This window comes from Engraulis encrasicolus, chromosome 22 (genome assembly GCF_034702125.1).
Source record: "Engraulis encrasicolus isolate BLACKSEA-1 chromosome 22, IST_EnEncr_1.0, whole genome shotgun sequence".
Classification (NCBI taxonomy): Eukaryota; Metazoa; Chordata; class Actinopteri; order Clupeiformes; family Engraulidae; genus Engraulis; species Engraulis encrasicolus.
In genome coordinates this window covers 25,342,445-25,349,986 of record NC_085878.1, presented here as the reverse complement: position 1 = coordinate 25,349,986, position 7,542 = coordinate 25,342,445, and positions in this window count along the sequence as shown.

Here is a 7,542-nt window from a genome sequence, read left to right as displayed (position 1 = left end):
TCTGCAAATGGGCTTACACCATATCAGCAAGTGTACGTTTGATTTTGACAAGGATTGCATGACTGGGAGGTCCCTTTCAATCAAAGAACTTACTTTTGTCATAAATATATAGGCCTAGCCTGGCCAGACGCCATTTCTGCCACCATTTCAAAAGCTAACGGAAGTCACTTCTTCATGAAATCTTTCTTCTCCTTTACTTTATTTGCTTTGCATATACCATTAAGCATACTGTAACACATTAGACAGCACTTCTAACACCTGACATTAGCTGCCGCAATAGCTTCTCCTTAGCCTTATAATAGCTCGTCCTTAGGCCTTGGTTACATGTATTAAGATATTTTTTAAAAAGGACATTTTTTTGTCTGTTTATATATTTTTATTGTGTTTACGCGGCATGTGGATCACCATTGCCACAGGTGTTGCGACAGGTGTGCTGTAAACTTGCTGTAAAAGGCCCATATAAATGGATTTCCAAACAATATCCATAGAGCCTATGTATAAACAGGGTCTTACTGTAAAATGTCATGATATAGTATGTCCAATCCATCTGGACGATAGAAATGAAGGATACTGTCAGGGCAGCATACCTTCTTTAGCAGTGACTTTTCAAAACTAAGTGCTATGCTCAAGGGTCTTTACCTCTGAGACTGGCTTGCATTGAGGACAGTGGGGGTGAATGGGGGATTGGCTGTTGATTCAACCAGAGGTAGGGCCTACAGAATCAATCCGCAGTTCCACTTCAGCAAAAAAATAATTTAAAAAATCCAAAATTTGATCCAGTCATGCAGCTCTGAACCCGTTAATTGTCATCAGCAGTCGAGACAGGTAGATCAGCTACTCTGTGAAGTGTTTTCACTCTCTGAATCCAAAGTGGACACTCTTGCATTCCCTCAGTAATTTCCAAAGTGTTTTCCTTCATTGAGCTTTGGTTGGACAGTGGACTTTATTTGTGGTGGCACCATTTCTTCATTTACTTTTCAAACATGGAATGGGTTTTCAGACTGGAAACACATATATATAACCTCATTTTGTTATATTCTTATGTAAAGTAATACCTTTTTATTGTTTTTCCGGATGGTAGTAAGAGAAATGAATAAAAAGACCAATTGCCAAGACAATAGCAAAATTTTGATCCCCCTTAATTTGAGTGTCAGTTTTTTCTGCCTTTCAAGTTAAAATTAAAAAATACATTACAACTATGATGTTTCCATTTCCCTCAAACGCAATACATTTTGGCAATGGTGCTTTCATTTTCCCCAAATGCTTTGTTTGCATTTCAAAATGGCATGGGTCCCTCGTAATAGATGATGTCCTACATTCAGGACCAATTTTGACAATCTGTTACAGGTTTTTCCCATAAAGCTACAAAGGCTGCTGCACACAGTAAAGACCACTGTAGTGATTACTCTGTGGAAATTGTGTCATTATGCAGGACAAGTCATTTACGTAAAGCGAATTTCAAACATTATTTGGTGGTTTGACAGTATAATGGGAGGAAATCATGCCACTGTCTTTTTTCTTTCAATGCAAACTGTTTCGCTAATGAACTCAATCCAGTAGGCCATGCAGGTCCACGGCACAGTAGCTCCTTCTAAAAGTTCTGACAAATGCTCCTGGAGCTTTTGTATTCTGAGGAAAACTGGGCTTGGACTGTGCCCAAAATGCTCACATAATCACTACACTCGCCTCCAAAAGAGTTGTCGCCTATCCATCTGTTTGGAATAACAGCTAATAACCTGACTTTCAATTAATCACTTGGCTTCAGAAGTCACTCATATGAAAGCTACAACCCTCTTGAATGAAAATGAATGTACAAAAATAAATTTCATGCACCAAAGAAAGATTGACCCTTTAATGAACACAGACAGGGCAGATTTTGACAAGACAAAAGTTTTGTCGCCTATCGAACATAATGTGAAAATGAGCAGATAAGTCACTTCAAAACACTTCAAATACGCAGATCGGGTGTCATACTTAATCACTGATTCACTCACACCTCTCCAGAAAATCAACTTTGGCCTTAGGTGTATGTTTAGGGTCATTGTAATCATGGAAAGCAACACAATGAAAATCAATGGAGTTCAATGAGAGATGGTGACATATTTGCTATTCGTAGAGCAATACATTTTTAACTTCATGATGTAATCAATGATAAAAGCCCTCACACACCAGCAGAATGCATGCAGCTCCACATAAGAGCTGTATCCCTCCCATGTTTGACTTTAGGCACCATGTATTTTTTCCAAATTCTTCACCTTTAACACCAAAGAAGTCTCTCCCACTGTCCTGTCTCAAAAAAGCCAGCCAAAAGTATGTCAGGTCTAATTCTGACATAAATGAAGGCTAATGGGACTCATACTCTGAAGTCAAGAGCCCAAGATCAACCATTTTAGAACTGATAGCATCAAAACTATATGGTGTTGGAGATGAAGAATATGAAAAAAGAGAAATGGTGCATAAAGTGAAACATGGTACAGATACAGCTCTTATGAGGAGCTGCATGCATGCTGCAGGTGTTTGAGGGTTTTTATCATTGATCATGAAGTTAAAAATGTTTTGCTCTACGAATAGCGAATATGTCACAATCTCTCATTGAACTCCATTGATTTTCATTGTGTTGCTTTCCATGATTACAATGACCCTAAACATACACCTAAGGCCAAAGTTGATTTTCTGGAGAGGTGAGAGTGATTCAGTGATTAAGCATGACACCCAATCAGCGTATTTGAAGTGTTTTGAAGTGACTTATCTGCTCATTTTCACATTATGTTCGATAGGCGACAAAACTTTTGTCTTGTGAAAATCTGCCCTGTCTGTGTTCAATGAAGGGTCAATCTTTCTTTGGTGCATGTAATTTATTTTTGTAAATACATTTTCATTCGGGAGGGTTGTAGCTTTCATATGAGTGACTTCTGAAGCCAAGTGATTAATTGAAAGTCAGGTTATTAGCTGTTATTCCAAACAGATGGATAGGCGACAACTCTTTTGGAGGCGAGTGTATAGTGCACATCTTATTGTGCTAGACTGTGTCAATCGCAACTATGCTCTGGTGCAAAGGTCTGGACTAACTGTTTTAACCTGCAATTTCAGAGGGTATAAGGCTTAACCCTCATCTATCAAAAGTGCCACTGTGTGCTACTGGCCAAAGCTATAACCTATCACACCACTTCCCTCTGACTTACTGTAACTACCAGTGGTAGACCGAGGCTAACTGGTACACTTCACGAAATGGCAACTTTTATATTTTAATTGTACATGGTCCCCAATAAAGTGACACTGAAACTGAATAGAAGAACTAATAAACAGTGAGCAGTTGGAAATGCACGATTCTCCCCTCACTGACTTGATAACAGAATTTGAAGCTGTGTCACAGGAATTATCAGCACGCATGCAAAGGGGTCAGTCGTCCTGGGCCCAGGGAAGGAGAAAGGGCAGAATGGGATCCTCATTACATTTTATGTATTGGGTGGGGTGGGGGGCCCTCTCAGATGACTTTATCCCAGGCCCAGCCAAAGCTGTTGACGGCCTTTATCATCACCATGTGTGTCTAGTCAGCTCCACCAGAAATAGGCTACCGCCTGAAAATAGCCCTAAAATTGACAAGTTGCCTGATGTTGGACAGTCGCAAGGGGAAAGTTTTCAGAGCAAACTTGATTATGCAGACAGATGAGCCATGACTCCTCATCTGGCACTCTATTTAGCTAACGTGTCACAAGTATGTTTGGCTACAGCCAGAGAAGTCAACGGAGCAACACGGCCGTGTGTATGTGTGTGTGTGTGTGTGTGTGTGTGTGTGTGTGTGTGTGTGTGTGTGTGTGTGTGTGTGTGTGTGTGTGTGTGTGTGTGTGTGTGTGTGTGTGTGTGTGTGTGTGTGTGTGAGTGTGGGCCCAGGACAAAGTCATCTGAAAGGGCCCCCCAACCTAATACATGATGAGGAACCAATTCTGGGCCCCCTCTCTCCCCGGGCCCGGGACAACTGTCCCCTTTGTCCCCCCTGTGTGTGTGTGTGTGTGTGTGTGTGTGTGTGTGTGTGTGTGTGTGTGTGTGTGTGTGTGTGTGTGTGTGTGTGTGTGTGTGTGAGTGTGGGCCCAGGACAAAGTCATCTGAAAGGGCCCCCCAACCTAATACATGATGAGGAACCAATTCTGGGCCCCCTCTCTCCCCGGGCCCGGGACAACTGTCCCCTTTGTCCCCCCTGTGTGTGTGTGTGTGTGTGTGTGTGTGTGTGTGTGTGTGTGTGTGTGTGTGTGTGTGTGTGTGTGTGTGTGTGTGTGTGTGTGTGTGTGTGTGTGTGTGTGTGTGTCTCTGTACCTGCAGGCTTTTGGAGGAGGGCCTGCTCGTAAATCATTGTGCCGTAATCGAATAGTAGACTTTCTCAGCTGGTGTTTCCAACTAAACAACCACATTTCAGATCTCCCTGCTCTGTTTGGCAAGGGCAAGCCAGGCAGTCTGCCAACCATATTTAATACTCATTCTTTAAAGGTGCTTTAAAGTTTCTTTTTCCAAGCCTGCCACTTTTTCTCTTTCTAATTTAGGAAACAAGCTTGGTTCTTATTTTCTCTCTCTAACCCTTTTTCCGTCTGTGTCATTGATTGTGTGTGTATATTTGTGCTGGTCTGGGACATTTTTGCCATGGCTGTGGTGTGTGTGACGTGCAAGTTTAGGAAAGTGGTGTTATCAAATCCTCATCCACACCTCTGTCGGGACGGTGAATCATGGGGAAATCATTATGTGTGCTGGAAGTAGAAATGCCTGTTGGACTAATAAGGACATAATATGTGTAGCTCTCAAGATCTTACAGAATTCTTAAATGAAACAATACACAAAAGCCAATGACCAAAATCATTAAGATGTTTTTATTAGAATTAAAATTTACGTAAACATTTGATGTTGATGCTTGATTTGGACTTTGATTTTAATGGTCATACAGCCCGTTATGGTGTTTCCTTATTCAGTGGAGCTTTCTGTATTGCAACTTTGAGTGACATCAATGGTCTATAGTTGCTTGTAAAAACTGTTTTCCTATGCAACTTCAGTGTTGCTTTCATGTTTCTGAAGCATGGTATGACTTGAAAGCATGTTGTGAGGGTCAACAGGGGAATCAGACTAACTTTGTTTACGAAAAATCCCATCCTTTTCAACAGACAAACGTCATGTCCTTTCTTTCCCACTCTGATGTCAAAGTCGTCTGAACTGTTGTTTGAAACTAGACATTCCCTGGAGTTTCATCCTAAACTGTATAGACAGCCCTCACCACATATGGCAGTGCATATTCAGGATGTTTTCAAAAGGTCCACCGTGTATGATTGCCCTTCCTTTCTTCAAACTTTCCTGGACTTGGATGTGACAATACAATGCATAGCTTTCGTAGGTTTGCTGTGTTATAGAAGACAAGACATTTTTGTTAAATTGTATCTCTCATTAGGTAACGTAGGCCTAGTAGATGGTGTACTCTATGAACGTGGAGGATTGATCACCAGTCATGACTGTACATTCACACGACACCTTATGTAAATTAGCTGTTACCAGAATGGCAATGACCAAGTCGTAATGTATTACTTAAGGCCCTGTACACTGTCATACTGTAGTGGCATGGTACTATGGTAGTTACGATAGATAGATAGATAGATAGATAGATAGATAGATAGATAGATAGATAGATAGATAGATAGATAGATAGATAGATAGATAGATAGATAGATAGATAGATAGATAGATAGATAGATGGGCTGTCACAGAGATGGACGGTGAGGCAGACATGCGTATATGAATCTAGGAAGGTCTGAAGCTCCTATGCACAGCCAGTTGCTGCAGTTCCAGGTGCTGGTGAAGTGCAGTCATCAGTAATCCAAGGGAAATCAGGAGAATCACCGCACTTTGGTGGATTTCATTTTGCTGTTTTTTTTATTATTTAGTGAACAGTGTGTTTCGCTTGTGCTTTGTCAGGTTCCAAGTCCACCAGTGTGTGGTGATTCTGCGTCTTTCCCTTGGATATATGAATCGAGTGTCAGTGTTAGTTCTGGCAGGCCATGGTTGGCCAATTTGTCTCAGGTGCTCTAGATCAGCTACAATAGAGCTCTTCAGTAACGCGGAAGCATGTAGTAGACTGTAGTCTTTCATGTTAGCATTTAAGGACATCCTGGTTCGTATCGGCTTCCGGCCTCCCATTGGGAATGAATAGGGGCCAGTTTCAAATAAGCTCTGAGTGCAAGCACGCGCTTAGCGAACCCCCGCAAGCTGTCGAGGGTGTTAAAAATAGGCTGTAGGTATGACATGGTTGATCATTTTGTGTCAAACTTCGACATAAATACGATGTTGCGTCCATATGCTAAACCCGGAAACTTTTGGCGACTACAGAAGCGGCGCCTGTATCTAACGTCATGTACGTGCGGAGGGTTGTACGCATGAAGAGGTATTGCCATTTTGTTTGTGTGTGTAATATATAATATGAAAAAGTACAGTGTATGTAGTGGCTATCAAGGTCAGTAGCTAGATACGTAGTTAGAGTAGCTAACTAAGTGCTTGTTGTGAATCGTGATGTAGCGTACCACGGATGACGTAACAGGTAAGAGACAACTGCATGTAGTTCGGAAGTTTTAATGATCAGAAAGGGGTTAGCAATATTGAATTAAAATCGTCATGATTTAACATGTGAATACACCAACATGATGATACGATCCGTTCCACTAATGAGAAAGGGATGCGGGGACACGCTAATGTTCGTTGTTGGCGTGCAACTTATATTTTTGCCAAACCTGAATCTCTATGGTGTGTTGCAATGTAAAAAAAATCGCCATAGAACCCGAACGCCAACCGCCGCATACAAGTTGACGTCAACGCTGAAGAGCTCTATAATCAACTCTCCTCGCTCCTCATTGGTCATTTTCAATGATTTGCTCTCCTATTGGATGATCATCCCCTATGCTGCTATTGTACCCTAAAACTGTTTTTCATGGTGTTCATGCAACCAGGGGACTCCTCCGAACAGAGACATGGCTTACCACCAAATCTAATCCGGAATTTTTCAATAAAGAAATTGCATTCGGAATTTCTTGTCTTGTGTTTCTTGACGTTGATAGACCTGACAGAAATATAGCCCTACGTTTTTGATCCCATGTTAGCTGTAATGACCTCATGTGGAGACATTACACTGTGCAAATGTCCTCCTTCTCCCGTCTGCAGACGGCAGTGCGTAACCTCTCTGCGCAACGCATCTCATGCAGACATCTCGAGAAACCTTGCTCGGCATTTAAGTGCCCGACTCAAAATAAATAATTACGCAGGAGCCTATCGAAAACTAATAATTACATGCAGAAAATTACAGACTTTGCGGTTTTCCAAGGAGATGTATGAGAGAAAAAGAATGCCGGCCGTTTAAAGTCTTTTCCCTCGTCATATTTTTCCATGACTTGGGCACCCACGTAAGCAGGGGGGCTCAGGGAAAACTGCAGTTACGTGTTCTCTCTTAAAGACATGAAGAAACACAGAAGCTAACTTTCAGTCCTAAACTCGACCATTATGTTTTTGCAGAGGGACCACAAG